The sequence below is a fragment of the Bubalus kerabau genome, chromosome 13 (genome assembly GCF_029407905.1).
Source record: "Bubalus kerabau isolate K-KA32 ecotype Philippines breed swamp buffalo chromosome 13, PCC_UOA_SB_1v2, whole genome shotgun sequence".
Lineage (NCBI taxonomy): Eukaryota > Metazoa > Chordata > Mammalia > Artiodactyla > Bovidae > Bubalus > Bubalus kerabau.
The window spans coordinates 21,704,694-21,731,128 of record NC_073636.1 but is presented as its reverse complement, the minus strand read 5'-3'; the positions used below and the strand labels follow the sequence as shown (position 1 = coordinate 21,731,128).

Below are 26,435 nucleotides of genomic sequence, written 5' to 3'. Positions count from 1 at the left end.
AGGTAAAACCAATTCTTTGGGTCACTGGACTTGAGTTTACTTCAAAAATAAGTTATAATGGGTAAATGGAATTAGTGTAGAAGTAAAAGAGAGATTTCCTTAATCACACCTAGCTTTAAAATCACCCCAGAGGTAACCAACCTCCCAAAGGCAGTGGGTCTAAAATTAGGCCTAATTTCTGTGTAGGGAAGAGGCAAGGAGCGTTTAAGCAGGAGGCAGAGGTGGGGACCCTCTGGCTTTCATTTGACAAAGCCCACAGCAGGCCCTGGAGGAGAAGGGAGCAGAGCTCAGAAAATAGGATTTCCCACCTTAGAGTCTGTGGCTATGCCGGTCAAAAGCCTGTAAGGCAATTTAACAGATGTGAAAGGTAATTACAGGAGACTGGGGAAGAGAAACGGGACAAAAGAGAAAGCGGGAGATGGGGGCGGGGAAGCGCAGGAAGAAGCCAGTGGAGAACCAGGTGCGAGTATTCTTTAAGTCAGAAACACTGAAAGCCGACAAACAACAGACTTTTATCCAGAATAAGTGACACGCAAAGCACCATAATGTTGTACTTTCGTATTACCACAAAGGGAAGAGAAATACCAACTACCCAATATTTTTAAGAAAAGAGAACAGGGCGTATTGGGTTATCTCCTCAGTGCTTTAGCTGTGTAATTCTATTTTCTGGTGGCTGGGAGACAAGAGAGGCATTTGAGAGAGAAACCAGTGAACTTGTGGAGGGAACAGCACAAGCAGGAAAATGCGCGGCAGAATAGTTAGAAAGGACCAAGGGCGATGGTTGAAGACACAGCTGCTGCAGGACCAGCAGGAGAGTCGAAGATTCGGAAAGAAAGGAGTTAAGTCGGGGAGCCGGTGGTGGGGGTGGGGGGAAGGCTGGGGGTGGGTTGGGGGAATCCAAATCCAATGGCCCAGAGCAGAATATTTCCAGAGGTGACATGTTTTTTAGACTTCTACACACAGGGCATATATATGTTAGAGACGATCAGCATAAAAGGGAGATACACTCATATGAGCTACACATACATGCATGTACATCCATGTGTAGCAGCAGCAAGAGCATTAAACTGTGTTAGGTAAACATGCTATATGCTTATGCGTAACCTGAGTTTAAAGATTGGGACTCTGCAACTCTTGGTTTAAGAAAACCATTCTCCATCATGACTATAAAGTTTAAAGGAATTAGATGAAGCTCAGAGCTACCATCCTTCACTCGCAGTAAGCTGTCAAATTTGTCACAGAGAGAGCATCAGTGATTGTAAGAGGAGTAAATGAATGAGAGGCCGCTGAACTGTGGAGATGGAAGGGCTACTGACTCGGCTAGGATTCCAACCCTACCATTTGCCTGGGACTACTCTAAGCTTCAGTTACTTCATCTGTGAAATCTAGGTGAATATAAAAACCTATAGCCCATAGTTTGGGAGAATTCAGTGAAAAAACTGAAATAGAGATTTAGTCCAGTGCCTATACGTAACACTTTCCATTATATGGGCTACCTGCTGGCACTGTAATGGAGCCCATCTCAGACTGCAAGGTGTAAGACCTGTCTTGGTCATTGATTTTCTGGTCTGTGGATGCCTAAAATTAAGGTTGAGGAAAGTGTTAGATTTTGAAATTGCAAAACTACAAGCTTTTACAATATTAATATATATTTGCAGTTGATACCTCAGCAAGCTATTGGGAAGGCCACAGATAGACAAAAGATAAGAGAGGAACTCAGAAAAGTAACTCAGTTTACTTCCCAACTCTAGCATAATTGTGGTCACTTAACAAATTCCCTTTTCAAGAGTGACTGAGTCATTAAATGAGGATACATTTTGGGGGCACTGGGACACTATTTAATTGCAGGCTCCAGCAAGTTATTAAGAGAGGCCCTAGTGATTTGAAAACAATTAATGCATCATTTAATGAATCGAACACCCATATATCGGGAGGAGCCCAAGTGGCTTGAATGAGTTAATGCATGACCCTAAATGCACAATTAATAACAGGAGTGTCATGGGTATTAGGAGAAATAAAAGTAACTGACAAAGAAAAGAATCAACAGTTTGTCACCATATAATTTTAAAGAGTGTACCAAAAAAAGAGGGAGTGTACCACTTCCAAAAGATTTCAAAGGGCTCTTAAGCATTTTATAAATAAATCCTAACATAAAAGAAAAATGAACACTAGCACTGAACTGAACCCTCTTCCAAAAACAACAAAAATTGGCCTCTATTGTATTATCATAAAAATGTTTCCCAGAGGAAAATGGTATTTTTTTTTTTCAACTAAATCCTGGAGAATGTAAAATCAAACCACGGGCTAAACTCAAAAAAGAAATTTTGTATCGAATTAGTCCAAACTATTTAATCAACACACATAGAGCTGAAATTCATTTGGAGATGGCCTCCAAAGAATGCCTGTTGGCACCATCAAAACCGCCGCTCTTGCTCTACATGCTCTGCTGACAGAGAATTGTGCCTGATTTGCAGCAGGTGTCTCTCTTTAATGGCACTTTTAATAACTGAGCTTTTTGTTGATTTTACTCCCCCTCCCCCTCCACCCTGGATCTTTCCTGTAGCTCAGGTAAAGAATCTGCCTGTAATGCAGGAGACCTGGGTTCAATCCCTGGGTCGGGAAGATCCTTTGGAGAAGGGAATGGCAATTCACTCCAGATTCTTGCCTGGAGCATCCCATGGACAGAGGAGCCTGGCGGGCCACAGTCCATGGGATCACAAAGAGTCGGACACGACTGAGAGACTAACACTGCTACTACCCCTCCATCCCAGGTATGGCCAGCCCCATCCCAAACGCCTGCTGTCAGACCCGTTTCTCAGATGCCCGTTGCTTGGCCATCTCCCTCTGTGCAGGAATGGGCTGTGTCTCTGTGCCATCTGTATGCTGTGACGTGTCATCTGTATCCATAGTGAACCTCCCTGATGGGGACCGTTTGCCTGTGGCCTGCTGCCTTGCTCTGGTTATAATATTGTCACCCGGCCTGCTCCTCTTCTAGTCTCCTCAGGCTACTACCCTGTCTCTTAGAAACCAATCTAATAATATGTCTAATTCACCCCAGTCCATTGCACCCTGCTGTAGGGAATCCACTCCTGAGCATTTTTTTTTAATTATAATTTTGAAGGCTGCCCAACAGCCTGCTGGAGATCAATAACCAAAATAATTTTTTTAAAAAGGACTTGGCCTAAAAATAAAATATATCATTTATGCCCAATTCCATACACAGGTGAATGATTTCCCAGTAATTTTAATACTCCCATAATTCTCAGGGAGCAAAATTCATATCACCTTCAGATAAATCTTTATTAAATGATACTTGCTTATCATTCTCTTGGCAAAGCTGACAACTCAGTTGCTAGTTTATTTTTAAAATCTCAAATAAAATGAAAATATGAAAGGAAAGCTCTTCCAATAGTGAATGCTTTAATTATGGCAAATCCATTAATATTTCCCCACAGATGGACACCAAAGCATGTTGCACTGGTAGAAATAGAATGATGTGTATTCTTCTCCCCAGAACTGCATCTCAAAGTGAAATTAAATAGTTATAGATGATAGAATGTGGGCTGTGTAGATAACTCAAAATCTTGTTTCCTTCCCTATTTTAGCTGGCTCAGGACTAATGTCATCTTTAAATGACTTACATCCTGCTGATGTTGTCTATGTAATTGTAAAAAACTGTCCATCCTATTTCAAGCAAAAAAAAAAAAAAATCTATTTTATTTTTACTTTTGTGTCAAATAACCTGAATAAGTCTTAACACCTTTATATTCAAGACAGGGGCAAATACTGTCTTTGATACCATTGCTATTTTTTGGAGTGACCCATATTACTTCATTCTCTACTGATCAACAAGGAACACATTCATATTTAAAATGTAAAGTATGCACCTGTAAGCACGCATACGCCCGCACATACACTTTTTATATTTAGCCTCTTCACTCTTGAGCCAAACTCTTGCTTAGATAAAGCCCAAGTTTTAATCACTAGTTTCTCTGATGAGAAGAGTATCACTGAATGCCAATGATCCAGAGTACAATGAACACATTATCTGTAACCACCAGAGAGACATAATTAGAAGATTAAAAAATAAACAGACTATCCAGTTCTCTTCAAAGTAGTGTGTTCTGGGGACCCATAGGTGTTCCTGAGACCTTTTCAAGGGGCCAGAGGTCAAAACTATTTTCATAATATCACTGAGACATTTCAGTTGATACTTGAACAATACGAAGGTTAGGGGCACTGACACCCACTCAGCTGAAAATTCTCACATGACTCTTGAATCTTCAAAAATTTAACTAGGAACAGCCTACTGTTGACTGGAAGCCTTACCAAAAACATAATTGATTAACACATATTTTGTATCTTATATGTATGACATACCTTTTTCTTAATGTTTTTCAACATTTCCAGGCTGCATGGTTAATATGTCAGTTTTTTCAAATTGCCAAAAATCTCCAGTATATTTATTTTTAAAAATCCACACATAAGTGGACCTGTGCTCTTCAAATCTGTGTTGTGCAAGGGTCAAATGTACTTGTCCATTTCACTCTCATTGTATCATGAGTCTATGGTGGAATTTTCTAGGGGTTGTGTGCATGCTCAGTTGCGTCCAACTCTTTGCAACCCCATGGACTGTACTCCGCCAGGCTACTCTGTCCATGGGATTTTCCAAACAAGAATACTAGAGTAGGCTGTCATTTACTCCAGGGATCTTCCTGACCCAGGAATTGAACCCACGTCTCCTGCATCTCCAGCAGGGGCAGGCAGATTCTTAACCACTGTTCCACCTGGACTGATATGTAACATAACATAAGAGACTGGATGCTGAAGCATATGGATGAATATAGCCATCTTCCATTAAGCTGAATTGGAGAAATGTACAAACATGCAAAATATATTACCACTCTTCTTACTGTTTTGTCTTCAGGAACGTATTATTTTTTTCATAAAATGGCATTTATCTAAACCTAAAATGGGTTTCCTATTTGTAAATGAACTATTAGGTAAATATTTTCATTCACTTTTCATTTCTAGTATAGTAAATACAGAGATATAACTCACAATAGACAAGTTACTGGAAATTTTTAAAGCTTCAAGGGATCCTGAGATAAAATCAAACATTTGAGCATCACTGATCTAAATGCAGATGAGCTTCTGTGACACTGACATGTTTGAAGAGGGAGAAGCTGGATGATGGAGCTGTATATAGAATTTGAGGCCAGAGAATTGAACTGAGTTTTGATTTTCACTATCTTCTCTTGATTCCTATGATTGTTTTCAAGTCTAGGAAAAAAAATTTTTTTTAGAAGAAAAAAAATCATAGGAAAAGAGAGATCAAAATATTGATCTTAGGGAGCACTATTGCAATATTCCAGAGTGGAATAAAAAGTGACAAAAGTGAATTCTCAGCATTCGTTTCTTCCTCCTCATAGTAAAAGACCAGCCTTTTGAGATAAACCATTATACACTCATGTAGGACATACAGTGACTTATAGAGAAGTAACAACATGTAGAACATGATACTTTTGAGTTTTGAGTTTCATGCTGTGGATTTTAAATCTTAACAAAATACATCAATATATTGAAAAGAAGAAGGTCAAATTTTGAGGACATCTATCATGACCAACTAGGCTTTCTAACAGTGACTAAACAAACACCTTCCATGTTTTTTAATCATTCCTTATAAGCCAAGCATTTTTAACTTCTACTGCTTTTATTTTCTAAATAAATTTTAGTTAACTTGAAGTGTAAGATGAACAAAGAAACCATGACTCAAGTCCAAGCAAACAATATAAAATAGGACTCTCATCTTATTTGTTCTTAATTTTGTGCTTCTTTTAACACTCGTCAAGGGGTCTTGGCTGGCTTTGTCAGAGTGTTGACTAATATTGAATTTACATTAAGCAAATGCTTTTGACATATGTTTATTTATCCACAACTCATCTATTTGATCACAGTAGTTTCTTTGAATACAGTGCAGAATTTGATATTTGGTTTCATAAGCCTTTCACACTATTATGTCCAGTTCATTGACTTACCTCTACCACACGGCTTCATGACATCTTTTATGGAAGCAGGACAACAGCTGCCTGTTGTTCTGCTGCCTGACTTTGGAGTCAGACAGAACTGGGTTTTAGTCTTGGATCTGCTGGCTGACTATCTGATTTTTCCAAAGCTTGACTAAGCTCTTCCTCCATCCTTCCATTATTAGCCTAAACAAAAGGTCTAGATATTGACCTTCTGGACTTCTTATTCTCTTTGATTAAATGATATAAATTCTCGGATCCCTTAGTCCTTATTGCTATATTCAGGTGAATATTCCTACTGCAGAATAATGAATTGATGTCTAATATGTAAAGTTGTAGCAAAAATAAAATGAAATTTTTAAGATCTTGTGATGAAAAGCAAGCAAATCTGAATTTGTGTTACCCTGAATTTTATTATAAACATTCAAATTGCTTCAGTACTAGCCAGAGTTCCATAATGAGGAATACATCAAAAGTCCACTGATCACTTAACTATTCACTTAGAAATTATTCAAGAGCAACTTTAATTGAAACATGTTGAATTTTATACATGAACTTGAGCTGGAATCAGCAGTCAAAAGCTTACCAAAATATTTGTCTACCATGGGGTTGCAAAGAGTCAGACATGACTGAGCGACTTCACTTTGACTTGTTTCACTTTCATGCATTGGGAAAGGAAACGGCAACCCACTCCAGTATTCTTGCCTGGAGAATCTCAGGGACAGGGAAGCCTGGTGGGCTGCCGTCTATGGGGTCACACAGAGTCGGACATTACTGAAGCGACTTAGCAGCAGCAGCAGCAGCACAAGATAATTGTATGAAGAAATAATTGGAACATTAAGTTAAGCTAAGCTAGGTATTCTTTCAGTCCCATCAGAAAGACAACACTGATAATTTGTAGAGGGTAAATATTTAAATATGGGCTCTGTATAATAATAAGATATATCAAATTTAAAACTACTAACTACAATGCCCTCCACAACATAACAATAGTGGTTATCTACATTTAATCGCCATTTTAATAATTGAGAAATTTATCATTCCATTTAGCCCTTTCATTGATCACTAAAGTTCTTTAACCTTTTTCCACTTATCAATAATATGATAGATCTTTAAGTTTTTGCTGTCACATCTGCCTTTTCAAGCAACTGACAGCAGCTTTGTAAAACTTTGTATATGGAATGTTAAAACAAGTTGTGGAAAAGTAGAAAAACTCTGTTAGAAACTCTGCCACCATATAGTCAATCAGCAAATATAAAAGCTATTTCACAAAATTACAAAGTTACTTCATAGTTACTACTTCAGTCAAACTAGTTTTGTAATTAGCCTCAGCTGTAGGGGTTAAAAAGGCTCATTGTAAAGGGCACATTGGGGGAAAAAATAAAAAGTCTCCATTCTTGAAGGAAATGTACATCTTATACACGAAGTTCAGAGGCAAGAGAAGTGGGAGGTATCTAAGACACCAGTTGCGGGCTGGAGGGGTTGGAGAAACAACTCTTTATAAGACTTAAGAAGTTTCAAAGCTCATTTGAGCACAACTTCACTTTAAATTCTTCTTCTGTAAACATAATATTCAAAATCTTATAAGATTATTATAAAAATTAAAGTCTAAAAAATTTTAATTATAAAAATTAAATTTTTGAGATAATGATAGGAAAATGTTTTGAAAACTCCTAAGAACTATAAATACATGAGGCTATTTTAAAAATTATCTAGCTATTGTATTTTTTTTAATTTTATTTTTAAACTTTACATAATTGTATTAGTTTTGCCAAATATCAAAATGAATCCACCACAGGTATACATGTGTTCCCCATCCTGAACCCTTCTCCCTCCTCCCTCCCCATTCCATCCCTCTGGGTCGTCCCAGTGCACCAGCCCCAAGCATCCAGTATAGTGCATCGAACCTGGACTGGCAACTCGTTTCATACATGATATTTTACATGTTTCAATGCCATTCTCCCAAATCTTCCCACCCTCTCCCTCTCTCACAGAGTCCATAAGACTGTTCTATACATCAGTGTCTCTTTTGCTGTCTCGTACACAGGAACAATCCTAAAAGAAACAGAAACTGAGATGACAAAGAACGTTCCAGGGGTAACAACAGTTTGAAATAAGGGAGAAGCATTAAAGTACAAATATAATGTAAGTTGACTGGGGCATAAGGTCTAGACAGAGAATGAGTTCAAGCAAAAGTCAAAAGATAGACAATTTATGAAAAGCTTTGGATGCTTTATTTCATCAGTTCAGTTCAGTCACTCAGTTGTGTCCAACTCTTTGCAACCCCATGGACTGCAGCACGCCAGGCTTCCCTGTCCTTTACCAACTCCTGGAGCTTGCTGAAACTCATGTCCATTGAGTTGGTGATGCCATCCAACCATCTCATCCTCTGTCGTCCCCTTCTCCTCCTGCCTTCAATCTTGCCCAGCATCAGGGTCTTTTCCAAGGAGTCAGTTCTTTGCATCAGGTGGCCAAAGTATTAGAGTTTAAGCTTCAGCATCAGTCCTTCCAATGAATATTCAGGACTGATTTCCTTTAGGATGGACTAACTTGATCTCCTTGCAGTTCAAGGGACTCTCGAGAGTCTTCTCTGACACCACAGTTCAAAAGCATCAATTCTTTGGCACTCAACTTTCTTTATAGTCCAACTCTCACATCCATACATGACTACTGGAAAAACCATAGCTTTGACTAGACAGACCTTTGCTGGCAAAGTAATGTCTCTCCTTTTTAATATGCTATCTAGGTTGGTCATAGCTTTTCTTCCAAGGAGCAAGCATCTTTTAATTTCATGGCTGCAGTCACCATCTGCAGTGATTCTGGAGCCCCTAAAAATAAAGTCTCTCACTGTTTCCACTGTTTTCCCATCTATTTGCCATGAAGTGATGGGACCGGTCCCATCACTTCATGGCTTTATTTCATAGAGAATTCAAAAATATCCCGTCTGCCCAACACACTACGTATGACATTACTAATATTCATAATGTGTTTGTTTGTTTTTTAATGTTGTGGGTTTTTTGGGCTCTTAGCTTCCTGACCAGGGATGGAAACCACGACCCTTGCATTGGAAGGTGAAGTCTTAACCACTTGACCACCAGGGAAGTTCCAATAATGTGTTTTTAAGAGTAAATGTAATTAACAGTACTTTTCTCACTGATTTCAAATAGGAAAGAATTTTTAAAAATCATTATTCAAGTTGGCCTGTCCTGTAATAGATACAAAGAAAGTAAAAGTGAAAGTCGCTCAGTCATGTCTGACTCTTTGCGACCCCATGGACTATACAGTCCATGAAATTCTCCAGGCCAGAATACTGGAGTGCGTAGCCTTTCCCTTCTCCAGGGCATCTTCCGAACCCAGGGATTGAACCCAGGTCTCCTGCATTGTGGGCAGATTCTTTACCAGCTGAGCCACAAGGGAAGCCCAATAGATACCTTAGAACACCAAAAAATAATTCATTAGCATACTTCAAAAAAGTGGCACCCAAGCTTTAAAATACTGATTATCACATTGTGTTGTTAATGTTTTGAAACCATGCCTATTTTATCCTTAAGGATGGTCAAAAGTGTTACCTTGTATTGTAATTTCTTAAGCAGAATGCTTCTACCATGTGCGTGCATGCATGTGTAAGTCGCTCAGTCATGCCCGACTCTTTGCAACCCCACGGACTGTAGCCCCCTAGTCTTCTCTGTACATAGGATTCTCCAGACAAGAATACTGCAGTGGGTTGCAATTCCCCTCTCCAGGGGATCTTCCCAACCCAGGGAATGAACCTGGGTCTCCTGCATTGCAGGCAGAGTCTCTACCATCTGAGCCACTAGAGAAGCCCAAATGCTTCTACTATTCCAGAATAGTGTCACATAAGTCATACCAACTGAGAATTTCTTTCAAAACCCCCCATAGGAAGATTTTTATTTTTCAATTGCACAACAGAAGGAAAGAAAACATTTCCTAGATCAAGGGTTTCTAAACATTCATTATGGTCAAGTTTCCTAAATCAACTTACCAGCAAGAAAATCACAAGTAGGTCAGCCACAGTCTTGCACTGTCTACATGTCACCTCTATTACCCACAGAAGGTTCCAAACTGGTGTCTCACCATCACTTCCTTCATATTTAAACCCATCTTAGAGAACACAGCTAAAGTAATCCTTCTAAACACACTTTCACAGCATGTTTGCAATATGATGTGTTCAGTGGATTCTCAACTTCCTACTGAAGTAAGTATAACCTCCTCAGCTGGAAATGCAAGGCCTTCTACAATATGGTCATGGAGTGGTTCATCTCCTGAGTCCCTCAACTTACCCCTATGTCTACATGATAGTCCACAATTCTGAACTAATTCTTATTTGTCAAATATGACTTATGATTTCCCAGAAGTATACCTCTGATAATGCTCTCCCTTTCTACAAAATAGGCACTGCCTGCTTACTGCACTTAACAGCATTAGTCACCCCCCGCCCCCCAACCTTTTTTTACACTTCTCCTGGTTCCATGTGCCATCTTTGTCTCGGCGACAGATATCCTTCTAGGGTGATCCTTCACTTGGCAACTCAACCACGCAGATGCTGAAATTTCTTTGACAAGATATGCTGGCTTCAATCTCTGAATTTCTAGAGTACACTTCAGCTTCTAAACTGTTTGCTCACTTGCTCTGTGTCCAGTTCTATTTGTTCTGTCCTTCATCCTCTCCCTCACCTGCATCCACAGATCAGTCTGACTGCTCTGCCCTAAATATCTTTTGGAAGGTAGAAAGTCATAATTAATTCAATAAATGCACAATTTGGTTATAGTCTCTTTAAGGCAAAAGACAATGTTTGCTCACAATTGAGTGAGTGTCCTTTGGTGCTTATAAATAACATGGTATCAAAACTACTTTCATTGCAGCCACAGTTTTTTCAGGACCTAACAGACTTATTCGCTCAGTTGTGTCCAACTCTTTGCCACCTCATGGACTACAGCCTGCCAGGCTCCTCTGTCCATGGGGTTTCTCCAGGCAAGAATAGTGGAGTGGGTTGCCATGCCCTCCTCTAGAGGATCTTCCCAACCCAGGGATTGAACCCAGGTCTCCCACATTGCAGGCAGATTCTTTACTGACTGAGCCACCAGGAAAGCCCAAGAATACTGGAGTGGGTAACCTATCCCTTCTCCAGAAGATCTTCCCAACCCAGAAATTGAACCAGGGTCTCCCACACTGCAGGCATATTCCTTACCCCCTGAGCTACCAGGGAAGCCCATAGTCTTACCCCATGCAATACTAAAACAGCTGAATGGAAAAAAAAAATTTCAAGAAAGTTATACCCAAACAGGTTTTGTATATAAATCACTAAACATTTATATTTGTTAAAATACAAGCACCTGGTAAAGTGTCCTAGTCTATAATGGGCATTTCAAATTTAAAAATAGAATAATTTGATATATATATATATATATTCATACATAGAGATACAAAACTCATAGACTGCCTGAATTCATGAAACATGCCATCTAGATGTTCTAGATAAATAAGAACTTGCATTTTAAACAGCAAACCTCAGCTGAATGCATTTCATAAGCCCAGCACTATGCTACCCATGCAATATTTTATAGGTCATTAATGCTAATGAGAGCCTAAAAATTTGTAGTGTAATCAGGCCTATACTTTGCATTTTCCTCTTAATGGTGTTCTGCAAAGTTGCAATTCTCAGAGTTCTAATTAGTTGTCCTTGTATTGCTTTATTCCTCTAAATGAAGTATTTTTCTTTACAAGTGCCTAAGAAATTTGGATCTCCAGATTATGCAATGATTCTCTGGCTGATACTATTGGCAGAGATAAGAACAGCTCGCTGACTTTAAAGACTGGTCAGGGTGCATGGGTGGTTCAGTGGTAGAATTCTCGCCTGCCTAAAGACTGGTCAGTATACCAAAGACAGTGGCATCAACGAAAACTAAGGAAGTTTAGAAGACAATATGATACAAAGGAATCATTCTCTACATATGTTGGAGAGAATCCTTATGTTCTAGCTTCCCCATGCTGTGACTTAAGTTTGCCGTCAATTCTGAAAGAAAATTAAAATACCTATTGAGAGCGATTTCAAAATAGCATGATACCCAGAAAAAGCCAGAGTTCATTTGATAGTGCTTGCTAGTATGTCAAAGAGGACAGGGTGATTTGAAACTGAAAAATATTAGCAGAAAAAAAAACCTCAGAAACATTTGCTTGAGCAATAAAAACAAATTGAGCTGTGAAAACTATACACTGAATATTAATAAATCAGAAAGACTTTCAACCACTTTGCTGCTGCTGCTGCTGCTAAGTCGCTTCAGTCATGTCCGACTCTGTGCAACCCCATAGATGGCAGCCCATGAGGCTCCCCCGTCCCTGGGATTCTCCAGGCAAGAACACTGGAGTGGGTTGCCATTGCCTTCTCCAATGCAGGAAAGTGAAAAGTGAAAGTGAAGTCGCTGAGTCTGGTCCGACTCTTAGTGACCCCATGGACTGCGGCCCACTAGGCTCCTCCATCCATGGGATTTTCCAGGCAAGAGTACTGGAGTGGGGTGCCAGCTTCAATTAAATATTGCGGGTCAGGCTAGCTCATTGATGGATTAAATTATCCAAATGCCAATGAGCATGTTATATATTATAGATGTTTGCCTAGAATTGAGCACTGTAGTTATCCAAAGATTTTTCTTCGGGAATTCCATCATTCCCCCCCAAAATTATTCTACTTAAACTTGACTCAACCCAGCATTTATTTATGCAGTGTGCAATTTGCAAAGTTTTTTAAATGTTTATTCCTTTTTCAAAAACTATATACATTTTTTAAAAATTTAAGAAGTGGGAAAGAGCATTTATAAAGATAACATTCTAGATGTGTATTTTTAAAAATTCTTTAACTTAAGATGTAAATCAAAATTCATAAACATTTTTAAAGTGGGAAAATAATATAATTCCAGTCTTCAGTTTTTATATAAGACCATGAATAATAAAACGTCAAGTCTGATGAAAAGTGTAAGTGATGGTCATGTGATATTTTCCAAGTATTTATATTTAAACATATCTTATAATTGATATTTTGTAGGAAATACAAAATTTCTAATTTACTAAGTGGTATTTCTGACACTTTTATTCCTTTGCCAAATTCTTTCTTTTTTTTTTATTTACCAGTTTTATTTTTATTTATTTTTTTTTAATTTTATTTTATTTTTAGACTTTACATAACTGTATTAGTTTTGCCAAATATCAAAATGAATCCGCCACAGGTATACATGTGTTCCCCATCCTGAACCCTCCTCCCTCCTCCCTCCCCATTCCATCCCTCTGGGTCTTCCCAGTGCACCAGCCCCAAGCATCCAGTATCGTCTTTCTTGCTCAACCCAATTCTAGGTATCTTCGCTTATCCATACCTATATTCTCCAATGCATCTTCCCAAAAAAGCAAGGTTGCTGCTACAGCAATGTTACCCGAGGCTGCTTTAAGTTCCTCCCATCCCAAGGTATTTGGCATTAGGTTAAGTAGCACATATTCTTCCACTGATGTTAACCCCTGCTGAAGACCAAGGAAGAGGAAGGAAAATATATCAATGTTTTATAGAATGTATTTTAACCACTATAATAGAAGGAGACAGAAATTAAGGGGGAGTGAGTGGTTTTGCTCCATGAAGTTTTCTAGTGACCCAGCTCCCTTCTACTTTATTCTCTGCTATGCATTGTCCTTGAATTCCTCATTGAAGCTGGGTTATCAGCCCTCCATTCTAACCCCCTTGGAGGGGAAGCAGTATTTCTAGGCAATGATGCAGGCACTGCAAACATCATTTCTATGATTGGCAAAAACCTAATCACATGGTCACACCTGGATGAATAGGTAGGTGAGAAAAAAAAAAATCATTGCTCTCCAGGTGGCATGTGCCCAATTAAACACTATATAACCCTGGAAGAAATGGAGAATGAATTTTGTGGGCAAAGAGCAAACTAGAGGGTTGCATTTGAATACAATGTAATAGAAATAATGATAATCCAGGAAAGCTTGATGTAGCCCCAGTTCTGATGCTACTTATCTGCATGGATTGGAAAAATCATTTATCTCCCTCTTTCTCTGCCTTATTTTGTGTGTGTGCATACAGTTGTGTCCAACTCTTTACAACCCCATGGATTATAGCTTGCCAGGCTCCTCTGTCTGTGGAATTCTCCAGGCAAGAATACTGGAGTGGGTTGCCATTCCTTTCTCCAGAGGATCTTCCAGACCCCAGGATCGAACCCCGGTCTCCCACAATGCAGACATATTGTCTACCATCTGAGCCACCAGGGAAGCCCCCTGCCATATTTTGGTCATCTAAAAATTGAAGAGTTTTAACCAGAATATTGCTATTCTCATTTTCTCTCCACAGAATTCAATCTTTTTGTATTCAGTGGGCTATAAAGAACTTTTATATAGTTCTTTATAGAGAACTTTTGAGGTCATTTGCACATCCCTGAATTTGCAATATAAATTAAATCATCTGTTTTCTAGGTTTCAATTAGGCAACCTATAGCTAATGTTAATTTAATTAACCAAAGATGAAATATGTTTTGTATGAGATTTCTTAAGAACCTGCAGTGTAACATCACTGATGAAAAATCCAACTTTCACAACTGTAACCTAGCCAAAAGATAATATTTAACCTGACAACAGCAAACAGTTAAGAGGCAAAAATGCTTCCATCTGCCAAGAGATTAATGTCATAATCAGGAATCTGAGAAACTGTGAAATTAAGTGAAAAAAAAAAAAACAAAACCCTGATATATTGTGGCTGCTATAACTAGACATGCTCAGGAGTGATTCTGTCACAGCTATTCACATTTACTGATGTTTTGTTTCATCTTAAAAGAAAATCTGTTTTTTAAATTTTAAAAATCTTTTCCTATTATGAGGAAACTGGACCAACAGCACTTCGTTGGTTGAGAAACCAGACGTTACAGTTTTGTATACATTTCACCACAGTCAAGCAGGAGAATATAATCTAGTTTCTACAAAGATTTTTCAATCTTGATACACAAGTTTTTCTTATTGGTTTCAAAATAATCCTCTGAAGTTAGCAAAACTCATTTTACCACAAAAGGAAAAGATCGCTTACGCTGTAATCCTAAATCCCTCCCACATAACCTATTTTTTCCCCCTTTCTGGTTTCTTTTGCACTCTCCCAGAACCATAGTGCAAATAAGACTTGAAAATAAGAAATGGGGAAGGATCAATTATGGACCAGGTTTTGGACTCATAATCTCGACCACTGATTACCATCTAACTTTGTGGAGTATATTGGAACAAAAAGCTCCAAACAAATGTTAAGATTTTTTTGGTGTTGTCAAAAGGCAAATGGTTACCAAAAATTTCAGGAGTAAATCTGCATTGAGTGCTCGTGCCTATATCAAGAAAATCAACATGCTGAGCTTTGCTCTCAATTAAAATGCCCCATATATTATATGACTGAATGAGAGATTATAAAATCTCTCTGATTCTCAGATGAAGTCAAATTTTATCTTGAAGGAAATCTTACAGTTCAAGGAAACAAAAGTTTTGCTGTTGATTTCTTAGAAAAGTTGAACTAATTACATTAACTCTTATTTCCATATCCACTGTAAGACACAAATTCACAGCAAGAACTCTAAATCCCATATGTATTTAGCTGAGCATTCTGGAACAAATGGAACAGCAATTAGCTTGTGTGCCCTCTCACTCATGCACGTGCACACACACACACACGTTAGAGAAAATCTTTATTTATATTGCAGTTATTCCAGCAACTGTCCCAGAAAATGCCACTCGTTCTTCAAACCATTGGTAAGAACATTCTTTTCACTGATTTCACTGGCTGCTGTAAGCAAAGATAGACACCTGCAATCATAAATGTGTTTAACTGTGCAAACCAGCTATTTATTGGGGTAAGTTTATCTTCAGTAAGAAAAGTTGTAGTTACATGTAATACCATCTGCTTTTCCTTGGCTACCCACAGGTAGGTCTGAAATTTGAAGAATATGGATACCTGTTTCCATGATTAAAAAAACAAACAACTCTCACGGATCTTTTATCATATAGCCTCATAAGAACTGCAAATTTGTTCCAAGGATTGACTCTCAAACCTTTCCTGACTCCAGATCATTTCAGTTCAGTTACTCAATCATGTCCAATTCTTTGTGACTCCATGAACCACAGCACACCAGGCCTCTCTGTCCATTACCAACTGCCAGAGTCTACTCAAACCCATGTCCATCGAGTCAGTGATGCCATCCAGCCATCTCATCCTCTGTCATCCCCTTCTCCTCCTGCCCTCAATCTTTCCCAGCATCAGGGTCTTTTCAAAGGAGTCAGCTCTTTGCATCAGGTGGCCAAAGTATTGGAGTTTCAGCTTCAACATCAGTCTTTCCAGTGAACACCCAGGACTGATCACCTTTAGGATGGACTGGTTGGATCTCCCTGCAGTCCAAGGGACTCTCAAGAGTCTTCACCAACACCACAGTTCAAAAGCATCAATTCTTTGGTGCTTAGCTTTCTTTATAGTCCAACTCTCACATCCATACATGACCACTGGAAAAACAATAGTAACTTCAGGCTAAGAATAAACACTGGACCCCCAGATGGAACCAGAAGGCTGATGATTGAGATTTCTGAACACCAGCCTGCTACCTCAGTTAGTCAGTCAGTTCAATCGTTCAGTCGTGTCCGACTCTTTGCGACCCCATGAATCATTTAAGGCACTACAAAGTACCACAGGGCACCCCACACCCACCTTATCCCATTTTGTAGTGGAAATAGATCTTTGTAATACCAAAGAAGTAATGTTTAATGAAAGAACAAATTTTATACATTGCTTACATTATGATTTTTTTTTTAAATAAACCTTTTGGATCAATTCCAGAATCACTGTAAGTACTGAAAAACACTGGATTAAAGTGATTCTCCCCTAGTAGAAAGCCATGTTAGATCCTTATTACCGCTAAGTTTTACACAGATCTTCTACAAAAGAGAAAACGAACAAGCAAACAGCTCTGCTAGGTGTGTAATATAATAAGCATAGACCCGGCAACTTTCCACAGAGCAAAGTTGTCCTGTTCCCAGCACTCCTCTGGGCACCCCTCCCCCATCCTAATTTCTGCAGCAAAGAACCCTGGGAACTCCGAGGGCAAGCATCAGCCCTGAACTGTGGTGCACTTTGGCACACGTGATAAAAACACTGCATGAACACCCTTGTTCTGAACCAGCAAAGACCCTTTTGCAGTATTAGGAGGTTTTCTGTCAAAACAATTCTTTGTGTAAACAGCCAAAATGTTCTGTGAGGAGTTTGTGCAATCATTTGAATCAGCATAAAGATCAGACAAGTGGAAAAGGGGAGTTAACAAAACAGTCCCAGACTCCTCCTCGCATCCTGGTGACCTTCAAGCAGATCCAGAGAAACTTTAAAAGCATTTCTCAGGGTGCAACAAAATGCAGTTCTCTACATTTGGGTTGACTTAGCTCAGAGAAAAATCTATGTCCCGTGACCACAGGGCCTCATGGTGGAGAACACCCTGGAAGAAGGTCATGGGCATTTACCCAACCTCAACTATCCCCACCTTGGTCCTAACTCTCCGCCCTGCAGCCCCTCACTCCACCCTGTTGCCCAACTCAACAGCTGCCGCCCTCTCCCTCTGGAACATTCCAAGGCTCCAAACCACATTTGTCTAGGTGTGGCTGAGACGCTTCTCTACTGAGTTGAGCTAAGCCAATGTCGAAATTTTTTCAGAGAATTTTACTAGGCATTTAAGGGCAAAAGTACAAAAACACAGAAATAAGTACAGGGTGTTCTTAGGATAAAAGAACTAGAGATGGACACCATCTCTGCTGGGCGGATTCTCAAGAAGCCACAGATTCATCCCCTGTCCTGATTGTCATTCCTGCCAGGTTTCGATGTTTCTCTGGCCTGTTGCATTCTCCAACAGGGCTGTCACCACTGTCCAGTTAGTGACATTTTGTGATCTCCCCAAACCTAATCTCAGTATTTTCCTGACATTCAGGAACTCAGCATTATAGGATTGAACTAGCCTGCGATTTTTTCCTCTACTTCAAGTCAGTTGCCTTCACAGATGTCATCCTTCACTTTTATGGCTAATGGTCTCAGAAATTCCTGATTTTCTTCAGAAAATCACCAATTCCTCCTAAAGAAAAATAACTCACCCATTATTCTAAATGAGCATTTCAGCCTAATTATCCCTGAAAAGGTACTTTTCACTCCTTCAACAAATATCTATTAAATTATTTGTTAATTAATATTTATTATGCTTAATATGTACCAGGCAGGCATCTAAGCACTGTCGATTTAGGAGTGAATAAAACAGACCTGTTGTCTCTCTCATTTGAAATCCCTCTCTACGAGAAAGCATGAAGTCAGATCCCAATGGTGGTTAATAGCCAGTCTGCCTGGGTTCAAATCCTAGCTCTCATCTTGGGCAATTCAGACTAAGTCTCAGTTTGTTCTATCTATGTACAAAGGAGACAATGATGGACCCGACCTCACAGGATTGCTGTGTGTATTACATGAGCTAATGCATAAAAAACACACAATCTAGTGCACAGTGAGCAGTCAATAAAATAAGACACACTTTCCCTCCTTAGCTGAGCAATCAAACATCACAGTAATAACAGAAGTAGAAGCACATAGGAGTAGGAGTAGCAGTAACACTGCTCATCTTTACTGAGTACTCATTCACACCACGAAATGACCTAACCATCTTACATACAATACTTCAGTTAATTTATCACCTTCAACTCTGTGTGCTTGCTAAGTGGCTTCTGTCCTGTCCAGCTCTTTGTGACCCTGAAGGCTGTAGCCCGCCAGGCTCCTCTGTCCATGAGATTCTCCAGGCTGGAGTGGGTTGTCATGCCCTCCTCCAGGGGATCTTTTCGACCCAGGGATTAAACCCATGTCTTGTATGGCTCCTGCATTGGCAGGCAGGTTCTTTACCAATAGCCATATTTAGAGATAAATAACAGACATCACATTTTCCACTTTCAATTTACTGAAATGCCTTAGTAGTTTCAACCTTTTCCTTAGGAAGTGCATTTCTTCTCCTTCCTGTCATTTCTTAATTGTGCTCATATTCCATAGCATCTCATTAATTTAAATAATTTTATAATCGGCATTTGGAATTTTGCTGCTAAGTCACTTCAGTTGTGTCCCACTCTGTGCGACCCCATAGACGGCAGCCCACCAGGCTCCCCCGTCCCTGGGATTCTCCAGGCAAGAACACTGGAGTGGGTTGCCATTTCTTTCTCCAATGCATGAAAGTGAAAAGTGAAAGTGAAGTCGCTCAGTCATGTCCAACTCTTAGCGACCCCATGGACTGCAGCCCACCAGGCTCCTCGGTCCATGAGATTTTCCAGGCAAGAGTACTGGAGTGGGGTGCCATTGCCTTATGACCCCCCAAAAATTGTTTGCTTGGCTACATTTGTGCAAAAACATCTTAAGCAATCCTTACTCTGTCTTAACGAGCCTCCTGGCTTTTCTTTCAGCATTCCTCTGGTGGTAAGGTCTCACCAGAAATCACCTTTACTTTAAAATCATGTGCATTTCATTTACCTTTGATCTCTCAGTGTTTCAAGAGATGCCCAAAACCACTAGGAGTGCTTTTATAAAACAACACCCAATGGCATTCTCACTGGGGCTTATTAAATGTTTTGATGACTACTGCTGCTACTGCTACTTAGCAGCAGCAGCTTTTCTGCATATTCCTGCACTATGAATTTTAAAATATATTTTCATGAGTTTTCTTCACAAGAACACAGACATGTTTCTAGCATAATCAGGATGTTCAGAAATATAATGCATTGCTATTACACTAAGTAAAGTAAAAATGTTTAATGTTTAATAATAATAATGTTTATTGTAGATAAACAATCAAACACTACTCTACAATAAAAGTAATAAAATTAATTACACACTTCAACTTAAGAGTAAACATTAAAAAGTAACATAGTAATAACTAACTATATTGTTTACTCTCATTTTAATCTACTCAAGAATTCTGTAATATAATAATATTTTATACAAATAAGAAGAATGTTTAGACAAAAAAAGGTTAGAGAAATTAAATTATCTTGTTCATAATTAATAAGAGTAGAAAGGGGCATAGCAAAATCTTAGGCCTGAAGGTCTCTGACTCAAGACACCTGTATGGATTTATTCTAATCTATTTGTAATAATCTATAGGATAGGCTAGAAGGTGCTAATATTTATATAATTAAAAATCACCAAAGGATATAATCAGGTGGTGATAGAAAAAAATCAGAAGCAAAAATATCTTACATGTTTTAACATAAGATTTGCAGTTTCTCATGAAAACTTTTGAATTAATCATAAATATGTTTCATCCTGGTGGTTCCTATACAATCACTATGCACTGAAATAATATTTGAAGTATAGTCTGAAGGTTAAAAAAGAAAAAGTGGGCTGATAAAAACACTACAAAAATTATTTTTAGGATAACAAAGGTGATTCAGTAAGCAAAAGGGATGCTTTTTTCAAAAATCAACAGATATTTTTTTTCCTGTTATTTGGGCAATTATTTAACTAAATAAAATTAAAACAATTATGGTTGCATATGTCCTTTTAATAGTGTAGCTTTGAACTTACTTTTTAAGCAAATTTTTGTGGCTCAGCTGGTAAAGAATCCACCTGCAATGCTGGAGACACAGGTTCAATCCCTGGGTTGGGAAGATCCCCTGGAGAAGGGAACGGCTACCCACTCCAGTATTCTGGCCTGGAAAGTTCCATGGACTGTATAGGCCATGGGGTCGCAAAGAGTCAGACACGACTGAGCGACTTTCACTTTATAGTCAGAAAATAGACGGCATTGAATTCAGATCCTGTACAACCAGTGTTGTACACTGGTTTTCATTTATCCTCAAAGTACAACACTGGTTTTTATTTTTAAGAGTATGTCAATAGTTTGGAAAACCTGAGGAAATCCTCAGTACCATGCATCTCCTTTATTTGTATGCACTTGAAGACAACTTGAATAAGATTTTCTAATCTATATCTTTGTTGTTTAGGCTCTAAGTCGTGTCTGACTCTTTGTACCTCCGTGAACTGAAGCCTGCCAGTCTCCTCTGTCTATGGGACTTCCCAGGCAAGAATACTGGAGTGGGTTGCCATTTACTTTTCCAGAGGAATCTTCCTGACCCAGGGATCGAAACCATGTCTCCTGCATTAAAAGGTGGATTCTTTTTTTTTTTTTTTTTTAATTGGAGGCTAATTACTTTACAATATTGCAGTGGTTTTTGCTATACATTGATATGAATAAGCCATGGGTGTACATGTGTTCCCCATCCTGAACCCCCCTACCACATCCCTTCCCAGCCCATCCCTCAGGGTCATCCCAGTGCACCAGCCCTGAGCACCCTGTCTCATGCAACAAACCTGGACAGGCAATCTGTTTCACATATGATAATATACATGTTTCAATGCCATTCTCTCAAATCATCCCACCCTCGCCTTCTCCCACAGAGTCCAAAAGACTGTTCTATACACCTGTGTCTCTTTTTGCTGTCTCGCATGTAGGGTCATCGTTACCATCTTTCTAAATTCCATATACATGCCTTAGTATACTGTATCGGTGTTTTTCTTTCTGACTTACTTCACTCTGTTTAATAGGCTCCAGTTTCATCCACCTCATTAGAACTGATTCAAAGGCATTCTTTTTAATGGCTGAGTAATATTCCATTGTGTATATGTACCACAGCTTTCTTATCCATTCATCTGCTGATGGACATCTAGGTTGCTTCCATGTCCTGGCTATTGTAAACAGTGCTGCAATGAACATTGGGGGTACACGTGTCTCTTTCAATTCTGGTTTCCTTGGTGTGTACGCCCAGCAGTGGGATTGCTGGGTCATATGGCAGTTCTATTTCCAGTTTTTTAAGGAATCTCCACACTGTTCTCCATAGTGGCTGTACTAGTTTGCATTCCCACCAACAGTGTAAGAGGGTTCCCTTTTCTCCACACCCTCTCCAGCATTTATTGCTTGTAGACTTTTTGATAGTAGCCATTCTGACCATTGTGACCATTCTGACCATTGTGGTTTTGATTTGCATTTCTCTGATAATGAGTGATGTTGAGCATCTTTTCATGTGTTTGTTAGCCATCTGTATGTCTTCTTTGGAGAAATGTCTATTTAGTTCTTTGGCCCATTTTTGATTGGGTTGTTTATTTTTCCGGAATTGAGCTGCAAGGAGCTGCTTGTATATTTCTGAGATTAATTCTTTGTCAGGTGCTTTGTTTGCTATTATTTTCTCCCATTCTGAAGGCTGTTTTTTCACCTTGCTTATAGTTTCCTTCATTGTGCAAAAGCTTTTAAGGTTAATTAGGTCCCATTTGTTTATTTTTGCTTTTATTTCCATTACTCTGGGAGGTGGGTCATAGAGGATCCTAATGTGATTTATCTCAGAGAGTGTTTTGCCTATTTTTCCTCTAGGAGTTTTATAGTTTCTGATCTTAGGTTTAGATCTTTAATCCATTTTGAGTTTATTTTTGTGTATGGTGTTAGAAAGTGTTCTAGTTTCATTCTTTTACAAGTGGTTAACTTGTTATCCCAGCACCACTTGTTAAATTCTTTTACTGCTGAGACACCAGGGAGGCCAATCTGTGTATAAAAACATCATTATATTTGAACAGATTCTAAAACTGTAAATAACAGCTTTAATTTCTAAATGCAGCATACTTACAGATAATAAGTTTAAACCTAGCTGAGATCCTCTATTCGTTTTTAATATTGATGTTTATAGATTTCATGAGAATTCTGTTTATGAATATTGACAGCAATCAAATTTCATAGGGTCACTCCTTTCGGATTTTCAAAGGTAGATTTATAGACACTAAGTATATTCTTCTTCACTGGATTTTCTTCAATGGAATTACCTCCACCCTGGTTGTTATTCTCACATTTCAGAATACTAAAACGAGAGACTGCATATGATTATCTTTCTACTCAGTTTATCCCGGAAATTTCACCTCATTTCCTCTTGTGTTAATCACCTAAGAGCCAAGAAAACTACAAAGCTCAGCAACATGATTTTCACCATAAGTGCATTCCAATAATCCTTTTTTTCAGTGGCAATAAAGTATAAACAAGGATGAAGGTGTGACTCCCGGAGCTGACAGGAGAGCACAAACATTTCTGGTATGGCTGAAATAACAATAACCAGTGGGGCAGTAACAGAATCTGTATGTCTGCCAGGAAAGGGAGGGAGGAGGGTGTGAGGGCATCCATGTGTAGGTGTTCATCCTGTGCCTATAGCTGCAAGTTAAAGCTATGCATTTCCCAGAGGTGCCTGAAAAAGACGTGTTAAACAATTGTGAAAACCTGCCTTAGTCTTATTACTGTCACAGGAGTTTGTTCTAAATGTTCCATTAAAAAAAGAAAAAAACAAACAAAGACTTCAGTTCTGTATAGAGTTTCCTGAGATGAACAAGGCTGAAACAGAAAGTAAAAATCTTCAACTTGAACTTCCATGGGAATATTCAGGAACTTGGAGGTATTTTAGAGGGTTTTTTTTTTTTTCCTCTCCCTATTGTATTTTGGAATGATAAAATGTGGAGAAGCAGCAAAGTAAATGATAATGATGTAAGAAAACCTTAAAAACACAAAGCCAAACAGGGTACCTTTTGATCCATTCATTCTAGTAATGAGAAGACAGGACCTTCAGAGCATACAAAAGCTTTTTTCTTTTTTTCCTAAATTCGCAAAGAGAAGCACAGCTCAATTCTCTGGGAAAATACATTTCATAAGAATAAAAAAAGTGCTAAGTTTTTCCACCAACCTTCTTAATTCTTATGCACAGAAAAAAAGCAAAAGAATTTAACCCAGAGGGTAGACAAGTTGGGCTTTCCAGGATTCATATCTGCCTGCCAATGCAGGAGACAGAGAAGATGTGGGTTTGACCCATGGGTGGGGAAGATCTTGTAGAAAGCCATATGGCAACCCACTCCAGTATCCTTGCCTGGAAAATCCCATAGACAGAGGAGCCTGGAGAGTTATAGTCCATGGCGTTGAGAAGAATCAGACACGACTTAGCGACTGAGTACTCACTAGACAAGTTCCCTACAGCACAGAGTATCCAGAAAGGGAATCTTTCCATCGTGCAGATTTAACTTTGAACACAGGTAAAGTGCCCCTGAGGTTTCCAGAGCTGTTCCAACCTTCATGGCCGTCTGTAACTAGATCTACTTCCCTCCCCCCCCTTTTTTTTTTCAATCGACATAGCATCTATGTGGAATACAACATTGAGAGATGATCTAAAAACTACTCCTTTGCTGGTAAAACACCTAAAGCGAAACGAGTCTTACCTCTGCTCCCTCTTCCACTGTCTCCGCCAGCCACACTGAACCATGATCTTTTTCCCAAGCGTCATCTTCTCTGTCTCCACAGGGCACTGATTAGGGCATTGATTAAACTGACCTCCACCTCCAGGAAAACCTCTTGTCCAGGCTTCCCCAGCTCTCACTTACCCTTTTGAAGATTAAACTGACCTCCACCTCCAGGAAAACCTCTTGTCCAGGCTTCCCCAGCTCTCACTTACCCTTTTGAAGATTAAACTGACCTCCACCTCCAGGAAAACCTCTTGTCCAGGCTTCCCCAGCTCTCACTTACCCTTTTGAACTTAGGAGTGCTGTCACCTCTTCCAGGAAGTCCCTCTTGACTCACTCTTTAAATCTACACTAGATATCTCTCATCCCCTTCTCCTCCTGCAGGATGAGAGGATAAGATGGTTGGATGGCATCAACGACTCGATGAACATGAGTTTGAGCAAGCTCTGGGAGTTGGTGATGGACAGAGAAGCCTGGTGTGCTGCAGTCCATGGGGTTGGAAAGAGTTGGACACAACTCAGCAACTGAACTGCGATGTCTCTCATATGTGACTAAAGCCCAATGTGAATTCCTTCCTGAGTTCTTTTCCTACTTTCCTGAGAATATATTTACATATTTATCCAATCTATTTTGTTACACTCTCTTTGAAGGATTTGTATACTGTGCATCATTGCATCTTCATTGTCTAGCACAATGCATATAACGATTGCCAGTGAATACTCATTGCAAGTATAATTTGATTAGTTAATTCTCATCCAGTGTCCATTTTCCCCTTTTCCAAAACATTAACATCTCATCAGCACTTTCACTATAATCTTCAGAATTAGCAAAAAGGCACATTATTTTAATAAAATGTACTCCTTTAAATTATTCTATTTTTTAATTTTCAAATCATTTATACTTTAGTTTCAGGAAGAATACGAAGCTTAAGAAAAAATAGCATTTGGTATATATAAGAATGTTAAAGCAAAATTGTAACTGATTTTTGAGGAAAATGCTACCAAATCTAGTTGTAATATAATTTCCTGTTAAACTATAAGGCAAAGCATGTGAGGAAATCTAATTCTGAGCACAGCCACATTACTAGTCAAGAGGATGTTAAACATAAAGTCATATGACAAAATTTATCATTACTATAAAATTAAAAAAAATATATCCAATCAAATGTATAAAATATCCATAAATAATACAACTTTACAGCAAATGATACCAACCAAAATATATGTGGGGATATTTTCTTCAAATGCTCTTAAAGGAAATAAATTTAAATCAGTAGACAAAATCCAATCAAAGTAAGGATACTAAAAAGGCTTTGCAAGTTCTATTTTCAGATTTTACCTAAAATGGTGTTAGGTGCCTATTTTAGCCTAAAACATAATATGATTAATCAACAGGAAAGCATGCTTTCTCATATTCAAATTAAAAAATCTTCCTGGATTTATCACAAGTGGCATTTTGTTTCAATTCATTCACTTGGTCCCTCTCTCAAGAAAACAATGTGTTCTTTGTGTGTGAATAATTAGTATGAATTGGTCAGAGCCCCAACACATATTTTCATGAATTACCATATTTAAATCACATTTCTAGCAGGACCGATATTCTTTTCCTCTAGTATTTAAATAACATTTTGAAAAGTATGTTTGGTTTATACCTTCCATTAAAAAAAAAAACAAACAGACCAAAAAAAAATTTTTTTTTTGCTTTCTCTCAGCTAATATATGGCCAATTATCTCAAACCAATAAAAAATGTTTATTTGTTTTTAATATAAAACCTATAGAAATTTGGACTCTGTTTTCTCAAAAATACTGAAACAGCAATCCTTTGCAAAGAGACATGACAACAAGTAAAAAATTATACTGAATTAAACCAAGGGATATATTAATAGTTCTTGCTCCCTAAAGGTACTGAATCATTAACTCATTCATTCTTTGAAGAGAAACATGAAGACAATAATTCCATTCTTGGAGTTATCCATACAAAACAGCATACAAATAAGGAATTGCTGCAGGACAAACCCAGGGCTGTTTGGGTGGGGCAGCAATGCTCATCTGTATCCTAG

The 26,435-nt window shown here is 38.6% G+C and overlaps 1 protein-coding gene and 1 long non-coding RNA gene across 4 annotated transcripts in view; one reads left to right on the top strand and one right to left on the bottom strand.

The window, feature by feature from the left end:
- PLXDC2 (plexin domain containing 2) overlaps positions 1-26,435 on the bottom strand; it is a 423,407-nt gene that overhangs the window by 352,588 nt on the left and 44,384 nt on the right. The gene's annotated exons all lie outside the window — the stretch shown is intronic.
- Positions 432-24,864, top strand: LOC129625404 (uncharacterized). The gene is made up of 3 exons (XR_008701425.1): positions 432-838; positions 21,063-21,226; positions 24,760-24,864. It is a non-coding gene; the product is annotated as an uncharacterized LOC129625404 (long non-coding RNA).